The sequence below is a fragment of the Callorhinus ursinus genome, unplaced genomic scaffold (assembly GCF_003265705.2).
Source record: "Callorhinus ursinus isolate GAN/ISIS: 27379988/994484 unplaced genomic scaffold, GSC_fseal_2.0 scaffold73, whole genome shotgun sequence".
Classification (NCBI taxonomy): domain Eukaryota; kingdom Metazoa; phylum Chordata; class Mammalia; order Carnivora; family Otariidae; genus Callorhinus; species Callorhinus ursinus.
This window is the reverse complement of record NW_027397135.1, coordinates 1,457,768-1,475,492: the sequence shown is the minus strand read 5'-3', so window position 1 is coordinate 1,475,492 and position 17,725 is coordinate 1,457,768. Positions and strand designations below refer to the sequence as shown.

General features: G+C 41.3%; 1 protein-coding gene and 1 pseudogene across 1 annotated transcript in view; both read right to left on the bottom strand.

The window, feature by feature from the left end:
* Positions 1-17,725, bottom strand: part of RALA (RAS like proto-oncogene A) — a 75,474-nt gene that overhangs the window by 34,625 nt on the left and 23,124 nt on the right. The window lies entirely within an intron of this gene.
* On the bottom strand, positions 1,198-7,247 carry LOC112809725 (aspartate aminotransferase, mitochondrial-like; annotated as a pseudogene).

Sequence of the window (17,725 nt, the reverse complement as noted above, 5' to 3'; positions counted from 1 at the left end):
GGAAAGGAGGAGTGAGGCACAAATGGGAGAAAAGAGAAAGGAGAGCCAGTAGTCTTCACTGCTGCTACAGAGAAGACTTGAAGTCATTTTTAAAAAAATGTGTTCTTTATAGCACTGAGACAGGTTAGCTAAAACTAAGAATTTAACAAGGGCCATACTGATCAATCGTGCTCTGCAAATTAAGTACTGAAACTATTTTTATAAGCCAGGAATTTATTTTTTTTAAGATTTTATTTATTTGAGAGCATGCACAAGCAGGGGGAGGGGCAGAGGGAGAGGGAGAAGCAGACTCCAGGCTGAGCAGGGAGCCCCACACGGGGCTGGATCCTCCAAGTCCCAGGATCATGACCTGAGCTGAAGCGGGATGCTAAACCGCCTGAGCCACTCAGGTGCCCCATAAACCAGGGATTCCAAGCTAAAGATTAATTCTACAGCAATAAAGAGAAGTTCCCTTTGTACCAACTAACCTCTACTACAGCTCTTCTAACAGGATGAGAACCTAGGCTAGTTACAGATATCTGTGCCTAAGGCAAAGAACAGCAACACTAAGGGAGAAGACAGGAACATTAAAATGCCTGAAAGTATTAAAAAGAACTTTTCTCTTTCTTAAATAAGATAGAAAATGACATCTTTTATTTTCCTCGTGCAGTGGCAGCACGCTTGCTGGTTTTCATGCAACACGATTTCTGTAAGGAGGTCTGCGGATAATCAGCTTGCTCAGTCACGGGAGGACAAACACGAGGCTGCCTGCTAATGCTAGAGCGGGGTCTTCCCGCAACGCCTCCCACAGGTGCTATTCTCAGGCTGGGTCTACAGAGGTGCCCCCAACACCATCATGTGTGGCAGTGAAAGCTTCTGGAACATCGCAATGGTATGATTGCGAGGTTTTTTGCTTTTTGTGTTTTTTGGGGGGCTAGGTCTTTCTTGTACATGTAAACTCTTTTGGAACAGCTCGAGTTAAAGGATGAGCAGGAGTTCGGTTTTGAGCCACAAAGTTTCGGACACCCACCACAGAAGCCTCTGCCCTATTCCACAACACGTTCTTTTCTGAGAAACACATTCAGTGGTTGAGTGTTGTGGTTGAAAGAAATGACTGGCTTGCCACCATCCACCATCCTTCCTCCATGTGACTCTCCCAACAGCGGAGGCCGGAGATGGGAAGGCTGTCTCTGGTCACCAGGGAAATGACTTGGCGACCTAGTGAAAGGCAGGGGCAAGGTAGCTCCCTGCCACAGAGGTGTGGCCGTCCTTTGTCATACAGACAGAGAACTCCTTGGCCTCTCCACCTGTGAAACAGAACACGCCAATCGGTCAGTGATGTGCTGCCAGTGTGGAAGGAGCCATCCTTCTTGAGGCAGGAGACCAGTGAAGTCCACACGCTCATGACGTGGTGGGCCACGCCTTCTACTTCCTGCCTCCGTTGTTTTCCCAGGTTGGGGCTGGTCAGGATGGTCAAGGCAATCTGGGCCCCACTGATCAGAGAGGGTTGGAATACATGGGACGGATCAAGATCTTTAACCGTGACTCCACCCTTCTGGCTGCCTCAGCATCTTGGCCGACCACAGTGACGGCTCCCACATGCTCCCCATACAGGCCCCTGTTCTTGGCAACAGGATTGGCCGAGACCAGCACGAATGCCCTGTTCAATGAAGTGGCGTACAGCCCAGGTGTCCTTGTTGCCATCACCGCAGGCAAAGTCTTGGGAGGCCATGTCAAAGAATGCCAAGAAATGCTGTTCTTCTTCACCACTGTTTGCGATTTCCTTCCGCTGCTCAGGGCAAGGGTCCGCTCTGGTGGAACTGTGGGCACAGGGATGCGGGAGAAGAACACTTTGCTGTGGCATTTTCAAAATGTCCTCCAGAGTGCTTGTGAAGTCAAAGCCGCATGTCTTGGGGTTACTGTATCAATTAACCTTTGGCTGCATGCCTGTGTCCCTGATTTCCCCAGAAAGGCATTTGGCTGAACTTAAAAAATCTTCGCAGAAAACTGGCTCCATTCCTCAAGGCCCCAGTTCCAGAAATGGTCTTCAGGGTGACATACCTGCTACTTCTCAGCACTTGGCTGTTCTTACCCGGGGCTAGTTCTGCAGCTGCATTACAAAATTCAGCAAGTCTCAGGACGGGCAGGTATTCTCTGTCCAAATTTTTTGCAGCAGTCTGGGCCTCTGCCTTCCGGATGCTGGGGAGCACATAAGGCTTTCCATTAGCACCCCGGTAGGTACCAACTCCCAGATTCATCTTTTTGCGGTTGGTGTCTCTCTGGAAGGCTTCTGGGACTCCCATGATGGGATGTGGGGGCCCCATTTCCACAGGGGTCCACCAGGAGCTGGCTCTGGCAGAGGCTGCAGAGCGAAGGCGGTGTGGAAGGTGGCAATGAACCTGGACAGCACGCCTGGCCTGGGGGTGCAGTAGGGCCACGGTGGGCAGAGAGAAGGCAGTGGGGAGCTGCAGGGGGGAGCGGAAGGCCAGCAGCCAATTCTTTTAAAATAATAACAGGGAGTGATTCAAAACACAGAAAGAAAGAAAATAGAAACTGGTAACCTCTGAAATTCTGACATGCTATTATGCATGGCACCAGGCATCCACGTAGTCCCATTAAGCTTTTGGTATGGACTCTATGATGCTTACTGTATAAGTATGGCACAGCAAAAAGACAGGAAATAACACTGTTTTTAATTAAAAACTCTAACAATGAATATAAGAAATAGACAATCTGAACTTATGTTTAATAACAACTTGAGTATTTATCAGCTAAATTCTCCATTGCAAATCTCTCTACCACAGGCTCACTTCCGAAGGCTATCTTGAATCCCGTGGAGCACTCTTAATGTTATCATTAGTGTTGATCAACCGCCTACACACACGTACGCACGTGTGCATGCATACACGTGCATACACACACATGCATGGGATGTGTGCTCCTCCTTCACTCAATTTTTCATTATTATAAGAAGTAACATGTACTCATCATACAAAACTTTGAGAGTAAAGAGACAAGGGGAAAAGTCACCTGTGTGGTCCTATTACCCAATGTTAATATTTTTGAATTTTTATCTTCTTCTAGGACTATCTTAACTTTTTTAAAAGATTTTATTTATTTGAGAGAGTGAGCACAGGAGCGGGGGGGAGGGGAGAGCAGAGGGAGAAGGAGACTCCCCGCCAAGGAGGGAGACCCAGGCAGGGCTCAATCCCGGGACTCTGGGATCAAGACCCGAGCGAGCCCAAGGCAGATGCTTAACTGCTTAACCAACTGAGCCACTCAGGTGCCCCACGAGGACTACCTTATACAGAGCATTCAAACCAATCATATGGTTCAAGAAGCTGGGAGAAAAATCCCAAGGAAAGCAGGAAAAAGAAAAAAAGGAAAATTAAAAAAAATACCTGGAGATAGACAATAACATTGGAGGAAAATAAATATTTTCACTTATTGAGTATTTAAGTTGGACACTTTTTCAACTACTTATCTCGAGAAACTCTTAAAGGACATTAAAACTATAACCCCCATTTTACAGCCCAGCCACAGAGAGCTTTTAGAAGGTGCCAAAAGTCACAGCGTTGGAATGAAGCCAGGGTTTTTTAAAAAAAATTCCAGATCCTAAGTGTTTACCATCTAAACATTACTACCATTATGGAAGAAACTGATAAGAATGAACTTTCTACAGGGTTTGGGCCCCAGACAGTTTTTGTTTGTTTTTCAAAGATTTTATTTATTCATTTGAGAGAGAGAGAGAGTGTGAGTAGGGAGCGGCAGAGGGAGAAAGAATCTGAAGCAGACTCTGCACTGAGCACAGAGCTGGAAGCTCAACTGACTGAGCACCCAGGGCCTCAACCCAGGTGCCCCGGGCCCCAGACAGTTTTAAAGACAATTTCTCTTAAACATAAAAAGATAATTCTCAAGGGCTGCACAGAAAAGCTACCCAAATCATTTTATTTGGGTAATAAAAGCCAGTGGTACCAAAATAGCAGTAATCATACCAAAAAAAAGGCCACATTATAATTTCATTAAAGAACAGACATTTCGTAAAATACAAATACCTGATTTCTACCTCTTAGTAATGAATAATCCATTACAGTTAAATGTGTTTTATCCCAGAAATACTAACAGCTTAATAAGAATGCTAGAATATTATCTAATTATATGAATAAGCCAAATGAGAAAACCCATATAATCAACAGAAGAGAAAAGAAAAAGGCATTAGGTAAAATTCAATATTCCTTCCTGATAAAACATTTTTGAGGTAACTAGCAAAGGCTGTATGTTGTTTAGTGTATACATACACTTTAATGAAATGCTTTACAAATCTGAGAGTCATTTTTCTTCAGGAGCCACACTAAACTTAAACTTCTCTGTATTTTAAGGAAGTATGTATGCCACTAAAGCAAGCCCACTTCATGATGAAGGAATGCAAATCGGAGAGAACATGGTGGCAGGAAGTAGAAAAAAGCTCAGAATCCTCTTTTCTGTGTTTTACTATTCTTGTCTATAGCTGCCAATGAGCTAACAGAAAAATTTTGCCGGTAATTTTGGGCTTATCTAGAACCCACTTACCCAGAGATTTCACAACACTGGTTAACAACAAACAAGAGAACAGGACACAAATTACCATCAGTGAAGGGAGAAAGCTGCTGTTCAAAGAAACTCCCTCCACTTTTCTCTTGGCTACATTAAAATTACATGGGTAAGCTGACATTGTCAGTCACGTGAGTCAAGGTAAGTTAAACTGAACTGTGGCCCGCTTACTACTGTTTATTCTCTTTTGTGTGAAAATGCAAGAGTATACTGGAAAAGTGCATAATCCTAACTTTAAGTTGCATGAAAGAATGTGAAGTGACCTTTCATAACCGGGGCGGGGGGGGGGGGGGGAAGACTTGGAAATTCCTTGAAAATCATGAAAACATCCTATAGCACCTAGATTTGCCTTCCCAAGATTGAGTACTGATAAGTCTTAATTTGAGATTTGATCATATCTGAAAGTTAAAAATGACAGTAATTTGTGGAGTCATAAAAATAAAGTTTCAGTTCATGACCAGATAACAGATTACATGAAAAACATACAGGTATGTATAAAAGAACTTGTACATTAAAAGAAAAACAACCCGAAGGGAAGACTATCTGACAGGTATTTTAGCAGGAATATGAATCAGAATCATCGGGGGAGCTTTTTAAAAATGCATTTACCCATGGGGTACCTGGGTGGCTCAGTTGGTTAAGCATCTGCCTTTGGCTCACATCATGATCCCGGGGTCCTGGGATCGAGTCCTGCATCAAGCTCCCTGCTCCACAGGGAGCCTGCTTCTCCCTCTGCCTCTGCCTCTCATGAATAAATAAAATCTTTAAAAAAAAATGCATTTACCCGGGGGGCACCTGGGTAGCTCAGTCGGTTGGGCACCAGACTCTTGATTTTGGCTCAGGTCATGATCTCAGGGTTGTGAGATCGAGCCCAGCACTGGGTTCCACACTGGGTGTGGAGCCTGCTTGGGATTCTCTCTCTGCTTCTGTGCACTGCCCCCTCTCTCTTAAAAAAAAAAAAAAGTATTTATTCAGGATCCATGCATGAAGATCCTGATTCAATGGGATAGGATAGGGGCAGTGTATATTTACATACTGCAAAAAGCTGACTAGATAATTCCAATTTGCATCCTGGTTAAAAACTATCACTGTATATCTATAAAGTTGAACTATATAAAACTGCCCACATTAGATTTCTTTTTTTACTTATAAAACGGCAATTTCATCTGATTCATTTAATAGAAAGTAGCCAAGACTAAAAACAGCTAACATTTACTGAATATCTACTACGACTACTTTGTACCAGGCACTAAGTTCTGTACACCTGTTGCTGCAAGTTTCCTAACACTAGCCAAGAAGTGGGCAAAATATACCTGGACTTTGTATGGGGAAATGAGGGGGAAAGAAAGGCAGTTGAGAAGAGGAGGAGCGGAGTCAGCAATGATACTACAGGGCAAATCATCATTATGTCTGGAATAAAGACCAGTGGGGTTCTAGATGGATTGATGGAGGCAGGAGCAGAGACTGGATAACATTAATTTAAAACAAGTCCCACATACAGCAACTGTCTATGTGGTCAAGGAGGGACAAGCCTCCTCGGTCATTTCCAACACATCTAACAGCCAGAACACAGAACAGAATGCATGTCCTATTACTGTAAGTGGGGTGGGGGCTGTGGGCCGGTGAGCGTGAGTGGGTGCAAGGGGCTGATGAAGGATAGTCACGGCTCATCAGGAATGGTCGAGAATCATAGGCTGGGTAGCACGCCCATGCACAAGGAAGCTTCCCATCTCTTTAAACTGCATCAACAAAAAGTCAACCATATATTAAAATGAAAACACTAAACATGTGCACCTAAAATCAAACTGGGGGTAGAAGCAAAGTTGTAGCATCTCATTATCATGTAAGGCTCATAGGCTTCAGTATAGAGGACAATCTGATAATCAAAGAGCTAACATTTGAAAGGTCCAGGCCCCATAGAAAGTGAGATTTACCTAGGGACCTCATTCAATACAATATCTCCTTCGGTATACTAGCCTGTTTCTTCCAATTTTACAAGTGATAGGATTTAAAAAGTTATTTCCATTTTTACCTAGAAGTTTCACTGTAAGATGTTAAATAAATACAATGTAACTGAAAAACTGAGAAGGAAGTCTTAAAATAGTCAATTCTCTCATCTTTCATAAGAAGAAATAAGGGCTAGAGAAGAGGTAAGTCACTTGCAAGAAATTCCACAGAAAGCTGTGGTAGAGTTAAAACCGGAACTGACCCAGGATGGTATGGTCCAGCAGAATCCATGTATCTGAGTCCGTGTAGTTAGAACAGACGGGACATCACTGTGTACTCACCCATGACTTTTGAAGCCAGTATCCCTTACTGTCATTCTTTTGCTCTATCCCAAAACCCAGGGTTCAGTTCAAGGGACGGGCTGAGCATGTTTATTTTACTAGTAACTGGTACCCACTTATGGGCTTCCACAGTCACCAATTCACCCTACTGGAGGACTGAGTTCAACTAACCTCCTGAAGGACTGGTCTCATATGATCTAGTAGTTTCATATTATGCCAGGTGTTGAAAGACATGGTCTTGGTTAGGCAAGGACAGGTGCTGCATGAAGACAAAGAAACTTCTAACAATAAAGTCACTTTAACAACAGAGCATTCCAGTTGCCAGAAGCCTGGCCACTGCTCCTAAATCACCTTTTTCCTTTCTGGGTTCTTGCCGTCTCTTGCTGTCATCGAGAATCAGTAGGGCCTTACCGAGAATCATAACTAATCCCAAATTAGTGAACCTTGACTTACAGGTTTGAAAGGAAGAAAAATAAGATATTTAAAACCATTTACATGCCATTTTATAAGATTTCATACTGAAAAACAGCAAGGATGAATACATGAAGCCTGTATTTAATTCCAGTAGACTAAATTCTTAAGCCTAAATACAGCTGTCATTCTCCCAAATCCAAGAAGCAGGCAAGAAAATTCAGGTAGCTCTGAACTTTGAATTGCTACTTATATTTCACTTGACAGGATGCAGATATAATGTACAAAGCCTGGGAATGAATTAAAGTATCAGAAGAAGAGTATTGACCCTGCCACCCCCCAAAAACTACATATTAACTAAAATACCAAAGAGACTGATACAAAGCCCCTTGTTAATAATGCATGCCTCTTTATGTAACCACAATCTATCACATTAAAAGGGAAATTTGTCTGACATGGATTAGCTAAAATTCTTCAGACTCTGTAGTGCTCTTAGGTTAAAATCTAAATTGTATAATATTGTCTCCCTATGTTATCTGCCCCCGATCATTTCCTTTTTTACACTTTTCCCCTTAAACCTTATATATCTTGATCCTATGCATTTTTCAGTTTCTACTGGTGAAATAAGTGTGGACATTTGGGGGAGTATGAGTTAAAAGGATAACAAAGTGGGTTGTACGTAGTTGAACAATGGTACCAAGGAAAGATAATAGACCCTGTAGGAACTGACATCACATAAGGACTTGAATAAAGAAATAGAAGGTATACCTAAAATGAGTTTACAATGGTCACATTTTCTGAATGCTATGTTGAGATCTACACACCACTTTTTAATAGGAATAATAAAGCAGGGGTTATTGTATGAAGAAAAGATTAAGGAATAAGAAAAGAAAAATTTTAGCTATCAAAAGTTTACTGTGTTATTCTACAAAATTTTTAGAATTTTATTTGTAACAGTTTTATTGAGGTATAATATATAATAAAATGCACGTATTTTAAAGTCTGACCCCTTGTAATCTCCCCTTCTATTGCCACCCTCCTTGATACCCAGAATTAAGTACACTGTTTTCTATATAGGTTAATTAGCATTTTCTAGTTTCTAGAATTATGCAGTATGTATCCCTCAGGCTTCTTTCACGCCACATAATTTTGAGATACATCCCTGTTGTTGCCTGTATAAGCACAGAACTCCACTGTATGGATACACTACCACTCATTTACCTATCCACCTGCTGATGGAAAAGTGGGCTGTTCATAGTTTTGGACCCCTGTCGACAAAGGTGCAAAAGGTAATGCAGTACAGAAAGGGTAGTCTTTTCACAATGATATTGGGACAATTACGATATCCATATGTAAAAAAAGGAAAGTACCATATACAAAAGTTAACTCAAATTGGACCATTCTTAAATGTAAAACCTATCATTGCAAAACTTCTAGAAGAAAGCATAGAATTAGGCATGTGGCCTTGGATTAGGTGACCTTGGGTTAAGTAATGATTTCTTTCTTTCTTTTTTTTGACAGAGAGAGAGAGAGAGAGAGAGAGAGAGAGAGAGAGAGACAGGAGAGGGAACACAATCAGGGGGAGTGGGAGAGGAAGAAGCAGGCTTCCCGCTGAGCAGAGAGCCCGATGTGGGGCTCGATCCCAGCACCCTGGGATCATGACCTGAGCCGAAGGCAGACGCTTAACGACTGAGCCACCCAGGCACCACCCAGGCACCACCCAGGCACCCCTAAGTAATGATTTCTTAGATAGAATACCAAAAGTAGAATCCACAAAAGACAAACTGATAAATTGGACATCAAAAGGAAAAACTGCTACTCTTCAAAAGACCGGTAAGTAAATGATTCCACCATCATCCACTACATTCCTATGGTGTGCCTTTTATTCCTGGGATTTATTCATTCCAAAATGGTGACAAGTGGTAGCTACATTTGTGGTGAGCACAGAATATACAGACTTGTTGAATGACTATGCTATACACCTGAAACTAACGTAATGTTGTGTGTCAGCTATATTCAAATAAAAAAAAATTTTAAAAACATATTTTCTCCCTTCAAAAAATAAAAGACAGTTAAGAAAATGAAAGGAGTGGTTCCTGGCTGGCTCAGTTGGGAGAGCATGAGACTCCTGATGTTGGGGTCATAAGTTCAAGCCCCACACTGGGTGTAGAGCTTACTTTAAAAAAAAAATGATGCACGTAGAAGAAGAAAATGAAAGGATAGAAAGGCCCCAGTGGTGAAGTTGAAGTCAACAGGAAATCTGAAATACTCAAAAAAGATACAAAACTGTTTCAGCACTGCAGACAAATAAACAAGTGCATTGTTTTGGGCGATGGTGGATGGTGCTGCTGGTAAAATGTGTCTCCTGATTCCCTACAGGATACATTTCCCTCTGAATATGTACCCAACTGTTTCTGACAACCATGCAGTCATGGTTATGACTGGTGGAGAGCCACATACTCTTGGACTTTGTGTGTTTCACTGTTGTCTCTGTCCTCATTCAAAATGTGAAAGAAAAGTGAGTACCTGAGAAAAGACCCCTTTCTTGCTGGTTGGGACCCAAACTGATCTGAGAGATGACCACTCTCCTACTGAGAAGCTTTAAGAACAAACAGAAGCCTACCACTCCAGAGACTGCTTGAAGGCTATCACATATGTGGAGTGCTTTGAACTTATACGGAAAGGCCTAAAGAATGTGTTTGATGACGCAATACCGGCTGCCCGCCCCCCAGCCGGAGCCTGAAGAGCCGCAGGCGTGTGCTGCTATGAACGTCTCTCTAGAGCCCTTTCTGCACAGCTGGTGTCAGCATCGTACTAAAAGCGAGGTTTGACTCAAAAATTAAAACCTGTCCTTCCAATAACAACAAATGCCCTGCACCTCCCCACATGTACTTGTGTGAGGCAGGGCCCATCAGTATGGCCCCCCACCTCCCCCGATACTGGTTAATTCTGAGTAGTTCTCTATTGTCAGAAAAGTGATCAGTATTAGTTTTTGATCTTTTGATTCCAAAAAAAAAAAAAAGTTTCTGTTGTTTAAAAGCAAGGCATACTTGTGATGACTCTATAACAGGCTAATCTGGACTGCTGAAGCTGCTCCCTGGTTCCAGTCCAGACAGTAAGCAGGGACATCTTAGTAGTATTTGTTCCTTTTCCATTTTGGGGTGTGTGTGTTTGGTTTGTTTTTATTTAGTCTTTGAAAAAAGTCATTAGGTGGCGCCTGGGTGGCTCAGTCGGTTAAGTGCCTTCAGCTCAGGTCATGATCCCAGGGTCCTGGGATCGAGCCCCGCATCAGGCTCCCTGCTCCTTGGGAAGCCTGCTTCTCCCTCTCCCACTCCCCCTGCTTGTGTTCCCTCTCTCGCTGTGTCTCTCTCTGCCAAATAAATAAAATCTTTAAAAAATAAAATTTAAAAAGTCATTAACCAGTGGACAGCCCTTAAGGTATAGAGAATAAACTGATTCCACTTCCTAGATCTAGTTCAGAAAACATGTCATTACCCCCCGCCCCCACTACGTGCTCTTAGGAAGGTATGTATTAAAAGCCTCACGTAGTAACATACTTCTTTTTGAGAGCTGACTTTTCTGTCCACCGTTGAGTAGGTCCAGTATTTGATGAAACTCATAAAAGCAGGTGGTACCTGATCTGCCCCTACTCTTTTCCGGGATGCACTCTATATGTGACTGTGACTTCCAAGGAGATTTGTTTGTCATTTGCTGAGGTTTTTTAAAGCCAATTTCTAACTTCTACTGTTGATAAATGAAGAAAAGTATTGCATCTTTTGAGATATATCAAGTGGATTGAGTTCGTAATTTATTTATTTATTTTTTTTAAAGATTTTATTTATTTATTTGAGAGAGAGAGAGAATGAGAGATAGAGAGCACGAGAGGGAAGAGGGTCAGAGGGAGAGGCAGACTCCCCGCCGAGCAGGGAGCCCGATGCGGGACTCGATCCCGGGACTCCAGGATCACGACCCGAGCCGAAGGCAGTCGCTCAACCAACTGAGCCACCCAGGCGCCCGAGTTCGTAATTTAAAAAAAATTTTTTTTCCCTTTCAAAAAAGAAAATGAGGTGTGCCTGGCTAGCTCCGTCAGTAGAGCATGTGACTCTTGATCTTGGGGTTGTAAGCTCGAGCCTCATGTTGGGTGTAAAGATTACTTTAAAATAATATCTTAAAAAAAAAAGAAAATGAAAGGATAAGCTACAGACTGAGAGAAAATGTTTAGAATTTAAAACTAAAAATACTGAGGAAAAGAAAAAGGCAAAATTTTGGCTCACCGGCAGATTCTCTCTGATTACTTATTATGGTAAAAAATGAATGAACTGTGTACAAGCTCCCAACAAAGGATTCAAACAGTAGAAATGAGGGTGGTAGAGACTCAGATAATTAAATTTAAATTGCTTCTCACTCTATAAATATACTTTTTAGCCATTTCTAAGATGACTAATTTAATGCATATTTGATACCATATTAAGTCAATCGTGAAAAAAGTTCTTGATTCATACAACTGGATCAAAACATTTTCAATGAAAACAATGGCCTAACAGGGTGATGTGAATGTGTACATGAGGGTAAAGAAAGCTGTTTAAACAGAGCCTCTTCTGTGAAGCAGGCCCAGCCTTCCAACTGCTCTCTGGGGCCTGAGTGGCTACTTCCTTGGTGGTTCTAGAGCATTCTGGACATAACTTCTCTCAGTGCTTCACAACACATTAATTACTGGGGGCTTTTCAACAGCAAAGAGCTTTTTTTTTTTCAGTTCTGAAAAAAAAAATCCCAGCATCTAGCATGGTATCTAGCAAATAACTAATACATACATATACTTTTGAAAAACAAATCAAACTCTAGAAAATGACTGGAGAACAGGTAATCAGTATTGGTAAAATCCTGAGACATTCCCCCAACAAGAATAGGAACTCCAGTTAAGAATTGCTGATTGAAGGGTGCCTCGCTGGCTCAACTGGTTAAGCTTCTGGCTTTGGCTCAGGTCATGATCCCAGGGTCCTGGGATGGAGCCCCACATCGGGCTCCCTGCTCCGTGGGGAGTCTGCTTCTCCCTCACCCTCTGTCCCTCCCTCCCTGCCCGGCTCATGCTCTTTCTCTCTCACTCAAAAAAAAAAAAAAATTGCTGATTGAGGGATGGGTAGAGAAAAGAGAGCCAGCAAAGGAGACAGACTGCTCCCACATCTGATAATGTCATGTTGTATTACTTGGAATTATGATGTATTATGCATCATGGACAAATTAAACACTGCTTTAATTTGTTAAGTTAGCTTTTCCAAAACTAATGTCCAAAAAAGGCCTCAGAAAAAAATTAAATGGAACAGAGATAATTCTAAGTTCAGCAGATACTTCATGCAATTTTCTTAATAAATTAATATAACCACATCAATGTTATATAACATCTGACTACAAAGCAATTCAATCTTCTGACAGTAAGGTCATTTACTAAGATCACTACAGCAAGTGGCAAATCTCCACAAACATTTTTTCTTCTCACCTTACATACATATAAGATTTAGGAGTTTGGGGGACATTAGATGTGTTATGTTCTTATATCCAACCCAAGAGGTTTATGTAAGGTAAGTTTATAGTCACTGACCTATTTTTGCAAATTAACTCAGGACGTGAATATCCCCGTCACTTTTGAGAACCTAATAATGTCTATGGACCCTCAACACAGAAGCCTCACCATGGTCCTATTTAAAAACTAATATAAATATTATAAAATTTGTATCTACAGTTATTGCTTTTGTTGAATTTGTATGTGAATTATTAGTAAGAACTGATACTTGAAAAAAAAGGCTATCATAATCATGGTTGTACAAAGAGAATTAACAACAAGGATATTTACTGTAACATTATTCATAATTAAAAAATGAAGAATTAAATTATGGATAGCCATAAAATGGGATTATAAAACAATCATTAAAAAGTGACATTGAGTACTGAAGGACGCTGAAAAATATCACAAAATATGTGAAAGCAGCTCACAAATAATGTGAAATATGAAAACAGATTACATATTAGTACAAACAGGAAAAACATCAGACAGCAAAATAAAAATCTCAGTAAGAGTAATCTAAACAGAGGCACATGAAAAATGTTTAATTTCCAGAGCCTTTTACAATTCTCTGAATTCCAGTTTTCTTTCATGAATGTTTCTTTTGTAATCAGAAAAGAAAAAAGCTTAGCAAAAAGGAAACAATATTTAAACAGTGTTTGTGGTTGGGCTTTAATATAATCAAACTGTCACTACTAGCTGCTGTGGGCAGTTACGAAAACACTGGTCACTACCCGGCAAAGCTGGAGGTACACAATGTATTTTGCAGACGTTCAAATGAGTCTGTGTAGTCAGCCTCCAAGATGGCTCCCAACAATCCCCACCTTCTGGTATTCACACCCTTCTGCAGTATCTTCCTATAAGGTACCAGGGTTGATCTGTATGACCGTTACAATAGAGCAGAAGTGAAGGCACGTCACTTCCAGGACTAGATTATAAAAGACTTAAGGCTTCTGTCCTGGGCACTCACTCTCATCACTCTCTTCCGGGGAAAGCACGTTGTGAGTTGTCCCACGGAGAAGCCCCTGTGGCAAGGCACTGAAGCCTCCTGTCAGCACCACGTGAGCGAGACAGAAAGCCAGACCTCTAGACCTAGCCACATCTCAGATGATGGGAGTTCTGGCTGACACCTTGACTGCAGCTTCACGGGAGACTGAGTCAGAACCATACCGCTCAACTGCTCGATTCCTGACCCCCAGAAACTGTGAGATAATCATGTTGGTTGTTTAAAGCTGCTAAGACTGGGGTCATTTGTAACACAGCAATAGCTGACTATGTGGTTGGCTTATACCTTTGGAGACTGCAGTCCTTCTAAGAACCCACCTCAGTTTGAAAAAGCACCTAGGCTATAACTCATTTTGCTCTAAATTCAAGGTTCTCATTTCCTTCTGGTCTGATCCAAGCCAGAAAAAACATTTGAATACCTTTTTCAAAATGTTCAGTTCCTTAGAACTGCCTTCTACTTCTCCTCTCCCACTCACATTTCATCTCCTCTTTCAGTTACTGTAAATCCAGGGTCGGCAAACCTGTTCTGCAAAGAGCCAGATAGTAAATAGCTTAGGCTTCTCTGTAGCAACTCTCACAACAGCTTGAAAGCAGCCAGCGACAATAGCTAAATAAATGGGCACAGCTGCATTCCAATAAAACTTTATTTCAATGACAGTTGGTAGGCTGATTTTAGCTCCAGAACTGTGGCTTGCCAACATGCTATAAATGAAAACTAGTAAGATCAATGCTTCCAACTCATGCAGTAGGATTCCATTCCCTTTAGCTGACTCCAAATATCGCTCCAGAAAGCCCAGAAAACCAACACATCAATCTGTCTCTCTCTACTGAATGTAAACATGTTATTTCTCCTTTCTTAAAAAACAAAATTAAAAACAAAAAAACCCCAAAATAAACACTCTCAACCCTGCTTCCATTTCTCCAACGCACTGTCTTAATTTTCCTCCCCTCCTCCTCCCCAAGCTTACTCTTAACAGGCTTTTGTTAAGATCACCAATGATCTTCAGGTTGCGAAGCCCATCGTCAATTTTCAACCTTCATTATACTTCACTTAGCAGCAGCAGCTGACCCAGATATCGCTCCCTTTTTCCTAAAATACCTTGTTTGGGGGCGCCTGGGTGGCTCAGTCCTTAAGCGTCTGCCTATGGCTCAGGTCATGATCCCAGGGTCCTGGGACTGAGTCCCACATCGGGCTCCCTGCTCAGCAGGGAGTCTGCTTCTCCCTCTGCCTGCTGCTCCCCCTGCTTGTGCTCTCTCTCTCTCTCTGACAAATAAATAAAATCTTTAAAGAAAAATACCTTGTTTTATTTCCAGGATACCATAATCACTTGGTTTTCCTCAAATCTCTATGGCTGCTCCCTTTTGATCCCCTTTGTTCTAAGTGTGGTGGATCTCAGAGTTCAACTTGAACCTCTGTTTTCTGTCTATACTCATTCCTTCATAACCTCACTCAGTATACTTCTATATGAGATGACACCCAAATTTATACCTCCAGATTTCATCTCTCCCCTGAAGGCCAGACTTATATTCAGCTGCCTACTTGACATCTTCAATTGGTTGTGTTCCAAACTCCAAACTGTTCAAAACTAAACTCCTAGTATCACCTGTCTCAACCTACCTCTCTCTCTGTTTTCTCCTTGTCTTAGTAAACGGCAACCCCATTCTTTGAGTTGCTCAGGCCAAAACCCTTGAGTCATTTTTGCCTCCTTTTTCACAGCCCACATCTGATCTGCTGCCAAATCTGTAAGCTCTAAAATAGATCTACTCCTGAGAAGAATTTCCATGTTACTCTGAATAACAGTCTTACAATGAAATGTAAGGTCCTAAATTATCTTGCCATGCCTTCTACTAGAAGATAAACACGTCTCACTCACTCACACCATTTAGGATTCCCCTCAGTAAAATATGAGATTCACAGGGACAGGGAATTTTTCTTTGTTTACTGTTTGTTACATCTCCATTACTTTATGTAGTGCATAACACATAGTAGATCCCTACAGTAGTATTTGTTGAATGAATGAGTTAACCGTGAAAAATGACAAAAAATACTTTCTAGTTGATGGAAAAATTACTGGTAAAACAAATCGGGTATGTTAACTTTTTTCTCACTTCCTACTTTCATAGTGTTTTTTAAATATAATCAAAGCCCCTGGTAACTTAGAGCATTTTTAAAAAAGACTAGAATATGAGTCAGCGGTCTAGGCTCTGCCACTTACCAGCCTCTAAAGTCTTTAGTTTTTCTCTAATGACCATGGTTTTCAGATCTGTAAAATGAGGTCTGCACTAGGAACCATGGCCCCTTTTAAAATTGATGATCATCCAAACCTGTGCATATGACTTTAGAGACTTAGGCAATGAGAGATACTCTTCAAGCCCACAGGCATCTGACCACAGCCTCTATAAAGGTGTGTTGATAGGGAAGTGTAAGTCTGACTTCCTGGAAAAAATGTCATGCTATATAGAAGAGTGGCAGCGCAGCTGTTAAGTTGGTGACACGGAGGTGAAACACTTACTTAAGGGTTTTAAATGTCCAAGGCTTTATGTTAGATACAGTAATAAGGCTGGAAAGTAGATAGGAATTTTCTTGGTTTATTATTTTTAAAGGTCTTATTTATTTGAGAGACAGAGAGACAGTATGAGTCGGGGAGCCCGACGTGGGGCTCCATCCCAGAACCCTGTGATCATGACCTGAGCGAAGTTGGATGCTTAACTGACTGAGCAACCCAGGCACCCCAGGAATTTTCTTTGTTTAGATTTTTGTAATAGACCATGTAAATGAGTCCCCAAAGTTATGTAACATGTCCAAGGTCACACAGCTAATAAATGGCTGAGCCATTTATTCAAATACAGGTTTATGAAATCCTTGATACTAACAAGCTGAGTGGAGATGTGAACAGAGTCCATCTGTTTCCAAGTGCTACTACTCATACTTATTTGGATATTCACAGACAACTGAAACTCAAATGATGATCCACTCAGGCTCAGGGACCCATATCAAAAACTTCCGTTATTCTTGATGCCTCTCCTTAACTTTTCATTCGTAATTAATCACTCAAGCCCTACACAGTATTTCAAATCGAGCTGCTTTTCTTAATCCCCCTGATCCTATTTAGGACATTATCCTATCAGCCTGGGCTGTTCTAAGAATCATATTATCCTCGCCTGATAGCCTGACCCCTTCCAGTGCATTTTCTAGAATACTGACCTTGAGAGTAGGCTTATATGCACCCCAGGATGAATAGAGAATGAGCCACTGGAATATGGGAAAATATTAGAACTTGTATTTACATGTGTTTCTAATCTCAAAAAATGAGAAAGAAATTAAACTTTACTAATAGCCAACATGCTGACTGACACTGACATCCTCACTGGGTCTCTGTCAAATGGAGGAGTTTGAGGGGTCGGACCTAAGGGAAGAGCGAGCAATCTGAGAGAGATGGAGAATGGTGCTCTCCTAGCTGTTCACTAACTGTCAGAATATTAGGGTGTATTTAGTTTACATGACCCAGGCAGACAGATATAAAAAATATTATCTAAGTTTTACCTAAACATCTTTACAAGATAGATAATTTAATAAGCTCCCTGAAAAGAAACCATTAGTTGAAAAGATTCACGCAAGCAACAAGACAACAGCAGAGAGTCAATTCATTTTCACTTCTAGTATAAACTCTGCATCAGTTTCATGGAAGAAAACAATGACAAAGTAAATCAGATCTGAGAAGTAGGCCAAATTGAAATGAAAGATGGAAATGGTAATATGGATTTATATATCTAATTCTGTGTTAGGTTTAGGTCTGGCTGCTAATGATGGAAAACCCCAAATGATGGTTAAAAAAAGAAATTAATTTCCATGATGATCTAAGTATACAGAGATAGGCAATCCAGGGCTGACAAC